This window comes from Scyliorhinus torazame, chromosome 21 (assembly GCF_047496885.1).
Source record: "Scyliorhinus torazame isolate Kashiwa2021f chromosome 21, sScyTor2.1, whole genome shotgun sequence".
Taxonomy (NCBI): Eukaryota; Metazoa; Chordata; class Chondrichthyes; order Carcharhiniformes; family Scyliorhinidae; genus Scyliorhinus; species Scyliorhinus torazame.
Window position 1 is genome coordinate 113,026,046 of NC_092727.1, and position 13,140 is coordinate 113,039,185.

Consider the following 13,140-nt stretch of genomic DNA (forward strand, 5'->3'; position numbering starts at 1 on the left):
AAAAGAATCGGATGGTTGTGGACTACAGCCAGACAATTAACCGGTTCACGCAACTGGATGCGTATCCCCTCCCCCGCATAGCGGAGATGGTCAACCAGATCGCACAGTACCGGGTGTTCTCAACGGTCGTTCTGAAGTTGGCCTACCACCAGCTCCCAATTCGCCCGGAAGAGCGCCATTACACTGCCTTTGAAGCAGCTGGCCGACTCTTCCATTTCCTCAGAGTCCCCTTCGGCGTCACTAACGGGGTCTCGGTCTTTCAGAGAACGATGGACCAAATGGTGGACCAGTATGGGTTGCGGGCTACATACCCGTACTTGGACAATGTTACCATCTGCAGCCATGATCAGCAGGACCATGACGCCAACCTTCAGAGTTTCCTCCAGGCCGCCCAATCCCTCGACCTCACATATAACAAAGAGAAGTGCGTTTTCCGCACTTCCCGGCTGGCCATCCTCGGCCACGTTGTGGAGAACGGAGTCCTAGGGCCCGACCCTGATCGTATGCGCCCCCTCACGGAACTCCCCCCTCCTCACAGCCTCAAGGCCCTCAAACAATGCCTGGGGCTGTTCTCTTACTACGCCCAGTGGGTCGCCAACTATGCGGACAAAGCCCGCCCACTTATTCAAACCACCACTTTTCCCCTGACGGCTGAGGTCCACGCGGCCTTCAGCCGCATCAAGGCTGACATCACCAAAGCCGCAATGCATGCGGTGGACGGGTCCGTCCCCTTTCAGGTAGAGAGCGATGCGTCAGACGTCGCACTGGCCGCCACACTCAACCAGGCGGGCAGACCAGTAGCCTTCTTCTCTAGAACCCTCCACGCTTCCAAAATCCAACACTCCTCGGTCGAGAAGGAAGCACAAGCCATGGTGGAAGCCGTGCGGCACTGGAGGCACTACCTAGCCAGTAGGAGGTTCACCCTCGTCACCGACCAGCGGTCGGTCGCCTTCATGTTTGACAACACACAACGGGGAAAAATACAAAATGACAAAATCTTGAGGTGGAGGATCGAACTCTCCACCTACAATTATGATATCAAGTTTCGTCCTGGGAAGCTCAATGAGCCCCCAGATGCCCTGTCCCACGGCACATGCGCCAGCACGCAAGATGACCTACTTCGGGCTATCCACGATGACCTCTGTCACCTGGGGGGTCACCCAGTTTACTTTATTAAGGCCCGCAATCTGCCCTTCTCCACCGAGGAGGTCAAGGCCATGACCAGGGACTGCCCCACAATACAAATACCTGAAAGTCCCCCAATAGAGAAACCTGCCCTGAAGCCTCCTGTTTCAGAGATCCCTGTCTGGAAGCCCCCAGAGACTCCTGCCTGGAAGCTATAAAGCATTCCAGACAAAGAGAGCGAAATAAATCACTGCTTTTAAATTCACCTGTGTAATACACGTACTGGCTCAGGCAGAGAAAGCCCCACCTGTAAATTCCTAGAAAGGGAAAACCACATCAGCTGGGTTTAAACACCTTCAGATCTTGATCTGTAATGCTTTCATTCATATCAATGTGAAATTGATTTTTCTAGGCTGCGATTGACAGCTTACACGCAGCCACCTGTCTAGATTGTTTAATTTATCTTTTTTTTAAATGTATTTTATTACAAACATGTATCAAAACAGGTTACAGAGAACAAACACCCTGGGAAACATACATCTCTACAATCAACTATACAGTCTGTACAGATTTTTCCTATTTTTCACCCCCCTCTCCCCCGCGATGAACAGCTCCTCAAACACGGTCACAAACGTCCCCCACCTTTCCTCAAACCCCCCTGAAGAGCCCCTTAACTCATACTTTACCTTCTCTAATTGCAGGAAGTGGTTCAGGTCACCCAACCATGCCGCTACCCCCGGTGGCGATGCCGACCGCCACTCCAGCAAAATTCGCCGCCGCGCAATCAGAGAGGCGAAGGCCAAGATATCGGCTTTCCTCCTCTCCATGAGCTCCGGCTTCTCTGCGACCCCAAATATCGCCACCTAAGGGTCCGGGTCCACCTCCTCTTCCACTATCCTGGCTAAGACTGCGAACACTCCCGCCCAGAATCTTCCCAATTTTTCGCAACCCCAAAACATGTGCGCGTGATTCGCTGGCTCCCGCCCACACCTCTCACACTCATCTGCTACCCCCTGACAGAACCCACTCATTCTTGCCCGAGTCATATGCACCCGATGCACCACCTTAAACTGTATCAGGCTCATCCTTGCACATGAGGAGGTCCTGTTTACCCTACGCAGTGCCTTGTTTAATTTATCTTCACATTTTAGTGGATCTCAAGTAGCCTGCTGTGAAACATCTAGCTATGATTGTCAGCTCTTGGACCACATCAAAAGCAGTTTAGTGCTTTCTGCAGAGAAAATGAGGAAAAATAGGAGAAAGGCTTATATGAAAACATGTCTTCAAAATGACACTCTGAGACAATTGAGAATTGGTAAAGGACAGGAAAATTCACATTATTTCATCTGCCTGATTACAAAAATGAATATCCTTCAATCATCCTCTCCCTCAAACTTCTATTACATTCCCTCTCAGATTTTTAACAGATTTTGCATTCCTGGGCAGCCCTTCCACACTTTCACCACCTACTGATTACCTTACACAGAAATGAAAAATGATTTGATAATGTGGAGGTTTTAACAGCCTGTTGATATTAATGTGTTCAGTGAATTCAAGAATCAATGAGCAACTGTAGAACTCAAAGCACAAACAGATCAGCCATGGTCTTATTGAACAGCAGGGCAGACTCGAGGGGCTGAATGGCCGACTTCGGCTCCCATTTTGTTTGTATATTTTCACCCGGGAGCAAATATCATTTTATGTAGACTGCCTCTGCATGACTGCCCAAATCCATATCCCTAACATCACCCACCTTGACCTCTGCTTCAACCCACCTATTGCTGAAATACATCTCCAAGATTTTAATGTTAGTACGATGTTAATTGTATTACTACGGTTAAGTATATAAAGGTGGAGGTTATTGATGGATTGATTAAATGCCATGAGCACATATTAAGAGAGACTGCTAGGACACTGGATATTGGTGAGGCAGGAGGCCAGTGAGGACATCACGTTCCTCCAGCTCTGGGCTGTTAAGTATCCTTCACTTCCTTTGCCTCACTATTGATGACTGTGTATTCAGCACGCTAAGCCCCTGGTTCTAAAATACCCTGCCTTAACCTCGTTCTCTCTCCTTCTTCATGACGCTGTAAAAAAACTACCTTGTTGACCTGCCCTAATGGCTCTTCATCTGCTTGGGATCAATTTTTGGTTGATTAAACTCCTGTTGAACTTGCAACATTAACGGTACTATATAAATGCAATAATAATAATCTTTATTAATGTCACAAGTAGACTTACATTAACACTGCAATGAAAGTTACTGTGAAAATCCTCTAGTCGCCACACTACGACGCCTGTTCGGGTACACAAAGAGAGAATTCAGAATGCCCAATTCACCTAACAAGCACGTCTTTCGGGACTTGTGGGAGGAAACCGGAGCTCCCCACAGACACGGGGAGAACGTGCAGGCTCCACACAGATAGCGACCCAAGCCGGGAATCGAACCTGGGTCCCTGGCACTGTGAAGCAACAGTGCTAATCACTGTGCTACCGTGCCGCCAAATGGTTGTTGTCAAATATTACTGGTAGGCGGTATAAAAATGATTTATTTTTCAGAAGGCAAGGCGAAGTACCAAAGCCCATGTTATGGGGCATGTTATATTACACTTTGTGCTAATATGTCGTTATTATTTGCTTTGTGATCCAGAATGGCCTGATGAGTTGATGATAAAGAAACCACCAATCTTTAAATTGAAGCAAAACTAATTTATTGAATAACGATTAATTTAAATAGAGTTCACACACTCTACAGAGCTATAACTACTAATAAAGTAAGATTGAGTCTGCTAAACAATAATCTATAATCTAGTATTAACTAATGATGACCTTGAGCAACTTCTCTCTAATCTAAACTATTCCCTGAGCTGTGATCAAACTTCTCCTCTGCTAACACAACCCAAGATTCCCTGAGGTCTGATATTTATACTTGGAACTGGTGGTGCCCTCTAGTGTTTGAATTACACTGAGATATAATAATTACCCCTTCACTGGCGTACCTACATACACATCATTACAGGGCAATGCCAACGTAAAAAGCCTAAAAGGAACAATGAGATGAATCAGATGTTGTGATGCCAGGGTTTGGTTTTAAAACCTGAAGATGGCCAGACAGAAGAAAGATTGTGGGGTCTGTGGAAATTCGGTCTTGAGGAGTCAATAAATAAAGAGGAGGAGACTTTGAATGGATTTGTACTTGCATTGCAGCAAAGGGGCAGGGAAGAGAAACATATAAATATAAAAGCAAAGGGAAACATATTAGGTTGGATGGCATGTTGCGTACAGACAGAGAAAACACTTAAATAACATTGATTCAAAGCACAGAAATCGAAAGGCATGGCCTGGCATGCAGCCAACTTCAATAGCGTCACCGCTTCCTGTATAATGATTCACTACAGTTAATTAGACGAGCTGGACTTGGTGAACAAACCCTGTATTGTGCAACAGATAACAGGGCGAACATGCTGTGATCAGGCTGGAAGCATGCTGGACATGCAGTGTGAGCATGAGCCGCTTGCATGCTCCAGCCAAGTTGTGTTCTTATATACTGAGGCTGGCATCTCATGACCCCAGAGAAGCTTCTGCTTCATCAAAGAATTGGTTCTCACAGTGAATCTATTATCTTGTTTTCACCCAAAAAAAATCATTGTAGATATAAACGCAACAAATGCTGGATATTGGAAATAAAAAATACAAGAAATATGCGGCTTGAGAGTATCAGAAAAGGAAAGGTTAAACCTTCAGTTTCTGAATGAGTCTCCATCTGAAAGCCTTGGATTTTTAATTTTCAGGCTTCCGATGCATATTATCATAGCATCCCTACAGTGCAGAAGGAGGCCATTCGGCCCATCGAGTCGGCACTGACTTTCTGAAGCAGCATCCTACCTAGGCCCACGCCCCCGCCCTATCCCCGTAACTGCACCTAACTTTTTGGACGCTAAGGCACAACGTAGCCGAGCCAATCCACCTAACCTGCACATCTTTGGACTTTGGAAGGAAACCGGAGCACCCGGAGGAAACCCATGCAGGCACGGGGAGAAAGGCACCCAAGACAGACAGTCACCCGAGGCTGGAATTGAACCTGGATCCCAGCCGCTGTGAAGCAGCAGTGCTATCCATTGTGCCACCATGCTGTGCACATATTCAGAATGTTTTGTTACTATTTCAAACAACGCAGCTGCCAGTTCTATCAGACTTAGATAGGCATAGAGTCTGAAGCAAAAGCAAAAATGGTTTCAGATCGATGACCTTCCATTAGAATCCAGAGGATTAAATATCTTTAAAGCAACACAGAACAAGGAGAAAGATGGGGTTGAGGTGAGTGGGAGAGGGGAAGACAATTGGGGAGTGGATGGGGGTGCAGGGCGAGAGAAGAAAGATCAAAAGGGAAGGTTTGTGATGTGGTGGAAGGCAGGAGTGACGAAATTACACAGAGATGATGGTGCCAAGGGAAAAGGAATGGCGGTTGTTGTGATTTTGTATATATGCCAATGCAGACAATGATACTGTAGCTGTAAGAAGCTGCACTGTGACACCACTGTGACATTACCATGTGTGGGGCAGGAGTATCAAAGTACAGCTACCATGTTAAGTGCGCACCTTTGTCTGTGTCCTCTATTGCTGCTCACTACAGCCTGTGGCTGCGTGTCAGCAAGACTCTATGTACGTCTTGTGAGTCAGGCATATAGTCAACTAATCAGCTTATGTAATTGTCAGGAACCAGGCTCGATCAAGGCCTATGCAGACTTGTATTTAGCTATTGCTGGGAATAAATGTCAATACCTGTGTTTGACCAGAACCCTCAGCAGTTTCAATATCTTATTTAGTATAGATAGCATAGTGACAGATTGCCGAGGTCTACATTGAAATCCTCAACATATATGGATGGTGGCAGCAGACTGAATCAACAGAGGGATAACAGAAACTAAGATAGGCCCAGAGGTGGTGTAAATGGTGACAGCGGAACCGTTGCCAGTACCTGCTGTCTGGGCAAATGGGAGTGGTGGTTGTGAACCAAACTCATTGAACTTAAGGGGATTTTCACAGTAACTTCATTGCAATGTTAATAAGTAAGCCTACTTGTGACAACAATAAAGTTTATTATTATAATGTTGAGAACAGGAGGCTTTTAAATACCTAATCAAAAAGTGAGTTGCTGTTCTCGAGCTTGCACTGAGCTTCATTGGAATGGTGTAGGAAACTAAAGGCAAAGTTGGAGTAGGATGGAGGAGAATTGAGGCGGCAAGCGACCAGAAACTGAAGGTCACATTTGTGGAATGAACACATGCATTTCATAACTGCTCATGATGCTGTTTCTTTATGGGGGTGACCAGACACAGATGGGCTGATCACATTGCAGGAAATCTCCTGTTTCTACTGAGATTAAAAACCCACTCTGTTTTTCCAGCATTTCCTGATTTTATTACACGTAAACACTCATGGGTCTGGAAATAAATAATGATACAAATGTATGACTTAATAAATGAGTTACAGACTCTGCTCAAATAATGTTGGTGAAAATGGCTGGGAACAAAGCACAGCAGAAGGAGAAAAACATCTGTCGGTCTCGAGCCAACACCATTCACCTGCGCCAACAGCAGAAGCGACTGCCAATCATGATTCCATCTCTGCAGCCAAAACAGACATGTCCAATCCAGATGTGATATACACCTCGGGTGCCGTCCATCATCTCCCGAGACGGACTGATGTCAAACAGGCTGCCTCTGCTAAAATAGTGGAGTGAGGAATTTCAAATCAATGTCCTTAGAATTCAGTGCCTTCCCTAGGTATTTCGCTCAATCAGCCATTCTTATGGGAGAGGTCTCGCATCTGTAAGTGAACTATCACTTCCTGTGAAATCACTAAATTTAAAAAAAAAGTTATGGCGGATGGCCCATTTCTGTGTTGTTCAACTCTATGTAATTCCTTCTATGACTTCTTGCGGGAGAATTGGCACTGTCTGATTCTGTGACTTTGAAGCCAGTTTATCGACGTAAATCGTTACAATCGGTGTGGTCAGTTTTGAATCACTCTATCAAAGAGTCAGCACGACGGACTGAACTGACTTTGTGCCGTCAACTTCCATGCTTGTCACAGGAGAAGGTGGAAAGAGAAAACCTGTCCCCCCCCGGGCCCCCACCATGAACTCGCAGAGATAGGATGAAGTGCAGGAGATAGTTCATAGAATTTACAGTGCAGATGGAGGCCATTCGGCCCATCGAGTCTGCACCGGCTCTTGGAAAGAGCACCCTGCCCAAGGTCCACACCTCCACCCTATCCCCATAACCCAGTAACCCCACCCAACACTAAGGGCAATTTTGGACACTATGGACAATTTATCATGGCCAATCCACCTAACCTGCACATCTTTGGACTGTGGGAGGAAACCGGAGCACCCGGAGGAAACCCGACACGGGGAGGATGTGCAGACTCCGCACAGACAGTGACCCAAGCCGGAATCGAACCTGGGACCCTGGAGCTGTGAAGCAATTGTACTATCCACAATGCTACCGTGCTGCCCCAGATGAAAGACAAAAGGGATGATGGTCCCAAGTATGCCATATTATTACTTCATTTTGCCGTGCACCATCATCATCTTTGTCATTTGAGGTGATTCATTTTGGCGGGAAGAATATGAAGAGACATTATAAAATAAAGGAAGAATCTCTAAAGCAGTTGCAGGAACAGAGGGACCTCGGTGTATATGTACAGAAGTCATTGAAGGTGGCATGGCATGTTGAGAGACCAGTTAATAAGGCATTTGGTGTCCTAGGTTTTTATGAATCAGTGAGTTGAGTACAAGAGTAAGGAGGTCAATTTGAAATTGGATAAGACATTAGGTAGGCCTCATGTGGAGACTCCGTCTAGTTCTGGGTGCCATGCTTGAGGAAGGATGTGAAGGCATTTGAGAGAGTATAGAGGAGATTCACAAGAATGATTCCAGGGATAAGAACTCTCGCTATGAGGATAGCTTGGAGAGGCTAGGAATGTTTTCCTTGGGGAAAAGACTGAGAGGAGACTTGACAAGAGGCATTCACGATCCAGAGGGGTATGGACAAGGTAAATAGGGGGAAACTGGATGGAATTCGCTGGCTGTTGGGATTTTCTTTTCCTGCTGGCCGCGCATCCCGCCTGCGTTTTTTACGGTGGCGTGGGGGGGGGGCTTCAATGGGGAATCCCATTGACAAGCAGCGGGAGTAGAGAATCCCACCGCCAGCGAACTGCGCGCCACCGAGAAACACACAGCCGGGGGACCAGCGATCCCACTCAAGGGAACATCAAGAAATAGAGGACACAGATTCAAAATAATTTGCAAAAGAATTAAAGGTGATGTGGGGAAGAAAGATTTCCCCCAGAGAGAGGTCAGTGTCTGGAAGGAACATCCTCAGAGAGTAGTGGAGGCAGGTTCAATCAAGTTATTCAAAAAGCAATTGGATTGCTATCTGAGATAAAATGTGCAGGTTTACGGGGATAAGGCCGGGGAGTGGGACTAGACAGAACATTCTTTCAGAGAACTAGTGCGGACTCGATGGGCTGAATGACCTCCTTCTGCATTGTAAAGATTCTGTGATTTAATTCCGCCTGCCCTCCAGCCTATGACAGAGTTTGTTCTTTCCCCCACTGCTGCCACTCCCATCCAACCTCCCCACTCTACCATGGCTCTGTCTTTGTTCCAAAGCTGTTCATCTCGAACATGTGCCAGTTCTGATGAAAGATCATCAATCTGAAACATTGGGGTGAATCTTACTTTGGCAATTGGAAATGCTGCCCCCCCTGACCACCCCCCACATACATAAAACTCAACGTGATGATATCAGGTCACCAACCCAAAATCGCCACCATGGCTCCGATTGTATCGAGATTGGACAGGGCCAAAAGCGGCAGCCCATCCACTATTATTAAACATCTAATTAACAAGTAATTAAACTTGTCGGCACCTCAGTAGTCCTTAATTCGATGTTGCCTGCTGGATTTTCCAGACGTCGGGATCTAATAAAGTTTGGGAATCTTTTATGCCAGTTGAAACAGGGCGGCACAATGGAAATAGACGAGGCCTGCCACTGGGACCAGGGTTGGACATACAAACAGATTCTGCTGGGGAAGGACCATTTCTAAGAGCAGGGGGACTTTACAATTTTTTTTTTTTCATTTAAAGTGCCCAATTCTTTTTTTCCAATGAAGGGGCAATTTAGCGTGGGCAATCCACCCACCCTGCACATCTTTGGGTTGTGGGGGTGAGATCCACGCAGACACGGGGAGAATGTGCAAACTCTACACGGACAGTGACCCGGGGTCGGGATCGAACCCGGGTCCTCGGCTCCGTGAGGCAGCAGTGCTAACCACTGCGCCACTGAGCCACCAGGACTTTACAAGTGTAGCTGTGGCGGCAGATTTGCCCCTCTGTCGCAGTACATCCCAGCCTGCAGTGCCAACTCCTAGACTCCTCATACCAAGGCGTTACCCATATTGCAATGTGAATGTAGCCACTGAAAACAAAATCAACACTATATTACTTATTACACTATATTACTTATTATGCTAACTCAAGTCACAAGAGATTACTAAAGTGCAGCCTTTAAAAACAGGCAGGAGAAACTGGCTTTGAGAATCATAGAATGTACAGTGCAGAAAGAGGCCATTCGGCCCATCGAGTCTGCACCGGCTCGTACAACGAGCACCCTACTCAAGCCCACGTCTCTATCCTATCCCCGTAACCCTCACTTAACCTTTTTTCTTTTGGACACTAAGGGCAATTTTAACATGGCCAATCCATCTATCCCATAAATCTTGGGACTGTGGGAGGAAACCGGAGCACCCGGAGGAAACCCACGCAGACACGGGGAGGACATGCAGACTCCGCACAGACAGTGATAACTGAGCTTGGGACAGAACGGGCGAAAGGATTTGCGCTCAGGAAGCAAACTTCCTACTCAGCCACGATTAACTGGTTTTCTGCCGGGCAGCCGCTCGTTGACCACAACATGCTACATAGGTGTGCATGAAGGACAGGGCTCGGAGTGAAGCTGACTGCACACTTCTGAATTGGCCTCCTGCTCCCCACCAAAAAGTAAAATCCACCCCAATTGCCTCTGCTTCTCTCTCTTCATTGATGCTCCCAGGCCTGCCAATTGTTTTCAACAGGTTCTGTTTTTATGACTGGGGTTAATAGTTTCTTGCTCTGAAAGTTCGCTGAATGGACAAGTTGCTATCAAGATTGTGAGTTCAAGATAATAAACTGAATTGCATTTTCTCAGAAGGTACGAATAATGCAAAACAAGTTTATTTCTGTGTTTGGAATTAGTCACATAATCTAACAGTTTGTTTAAAAGTTGCAAATGCTGCACTTGTGTCTGTGTTGCACATGTTTGTCCATATGCAATGCTTAATATGCAGCCTACTTTTTGTTGGGTATTGCATTGATTTGGAACAGCAATGAATTATCCTGTGGACCAGCAGCATTTGGAATTTGGAATTATACCTGGTTGTAGGATAAAGGTTTTTGGGTGAGACTGGAAATTCCTGCCGAAAATCAATGGATCTTTTCCTGGTTCACCAAATTTTCCATTCCGCCTGGGAAAGTCCCAGGCAGAGCCTTGCCCACAGGGTGTAAAGGGACATTAAGGAGAAGAATCTCTGATTGTTTAATTGTATTTCCCTATGTTAAAAGGAGCTGGTGACCTAATTGGCTGGAGTTGGGGTGTGCACAGACTCAAATAAACTGTGCTTTGAAATGTTGACATACATAGCTTAGAAAGCACGGACAATCGGATTTTAACATATTGGGCAAAATATAGAATACTGGAAAATTCTTCATACCTTAGGCTATCACTTTAAAATTAAAATGCTGGGCATTTATGTCTGCTTGATAAGCAAGTAGAAAGAATGCCAGGTTAATGTTTCTGGAATGATCTTCCATCAGGAGCTGTGCTCCTTTGTTATTTTTTCTTCAGGGCTGTCAGTTCCTTGACAGAAAGCATTGCCTCTGCTTCTCTCTCTTCATTGATGCTCCCAGGCCTGCCAATTGTTTTCAACAGGTTCTGTTTACTGGGAAAAAGGCCACAGCACATTGAAATCAGATTATTACAATGCCATGAACACAGGAATGCGAAGCAGAGCAGACTGAAGTCAAAAGTGGATTTTGAAACAAACATTTTCACTGGCAATAGTACTGGCAAAAGTTGAGAGGAATTCCAATTATCATTAACATATTACTCTTCCCTCTTGTCCAGCTTGGCTCTGTTGGTGTTACTGTCATCTCAAGGCCAGGAGATTGAACCTGAATTCAAGGCCTGACACACATAACATGCAGTTTGCATAATGTAATACACCAATGCAATTAACATTACATAACACTCCAATGCTGTTAACACAACATGACAGTGCAATGAAGTTAACATAACATAATACTCCAATGCAGTTAACACAACTTAAAGCCCCAGTGCAGTTAGCCTAACGTAACACTCCAATGCAGTTAACATAACGTAACACTCCAATGCAATTAACATAACACTCCAATGCAGTTAACATAACGTAACACTCCAATGCAATTAACATAACACTCCAATTCCGTTAACATAACATAACAGTGCAGGGCCGTTAACATAACAGCATGCTGGAGCTGGCAAGGAGGCAGGCTGCCTTCAACCGGGTGAAGAGGGCACTGTACATTAGCAAGGTGCGGTGCGGCATTGTATATCCAGCGAAGCTGAGGGTGACTTACAAGCTCAGGGACTTTTATTTTGGAACGGCGGAAGCAGCGGAGGAGTTTGCGAAAGCAAAAGGACTGTGGCAGAACTGACAAACTGAGGAATGGCCATGTGCCGATGTAACCTCATGACTGTATTTTCTTCTTTTTTTGTATCACTGCGCGCGGGTGTAGAGATTAAAGGAGCCAAGGTGGTATATATTTGGACGAGGGAAGGGACGGGACTTTCATTCGAAATGAGAGTTCCTTGGGGTGTAGGTGGATAGGCGGGGTTTGTGTGCTAACAGGGGATCTTTGGGCTTTCCTGGGGCCGGGTAAGTGGGAAAGGGACCCGGGCGGGGGCCTCCACGCTGGCCGGTGTGTGCCGGCCAGTGAACGGGAGTGAGGTGGGGGGAGGGGCTGCGGCCATCGGAGCCTGGCAGAACAGGGTCCGAGTGGTCTAGCCGGGGTGGAAAGTTGGGGGGGAAGGAACCGAGGGTAGGGGGAGGAGTTTTACAAGAGGCAGTGGACGGGAGGAGCTGGAGGCCTGGGGGGGGGGGGGGGGGGGGGGGGAGCTGTGTAAGATTAAGGGTGACTGCGGGTAATCCCTGATTTATTTTTGTCATTTGTTTATGTAAACATGCGGGTTGAGGTTTGGGGGTTGGTGGGTAGATGGGATCGTTGTTGTTATTATGGGGACTGACATATCTTGCTGATTATTGTTTATTGTTGATGGATGTAAATGTGGGAGAAAATGTGAAAATGGAGGAGAATAAATTTTTAAAAAAAAACATAACAGCATGCAATAAAGTTAACATAATGTAACACGCCAATGCAGTTAACATAGCATAAAACTCCAATGTAGTTAACATAATAACATGAAATAACATCTTTCACATTTGGACAAATTTGGCATTTACACAGGTTTTCTGAGCTTCTACACATCCACTACGCATTTTTCCAATTAAGGGGTAATTTAGCGTGGCCAGTCCACCTAGACTGCACATTTTTGGGTTGTGGGGGCGAAACCCACGCAAACAGGGAGAGTAACTTAATGATACTGGGATAGCGTTTCTGCCTCGGATATAATTGGAGGGGAGCGGGGGAGGGGGAGGAGAAGAAGAGCAACAGAAGAAGAGCACATGAATAAATGCTTCAAACAGGCAACCATAATTGCAAAGCTGTGTTACCTTTCATATGTAATCGGCTCAAAGGCAGGTCTTGGGTTCATTGTCTGCCGATGCTTCACCTTGAGCTGGTTTCTTGGCAGTTTGCCATTGCTTTCTACTCTCAGGTGTCATGTAAGGGGACAGGCCCCAAGTCTACCTCAA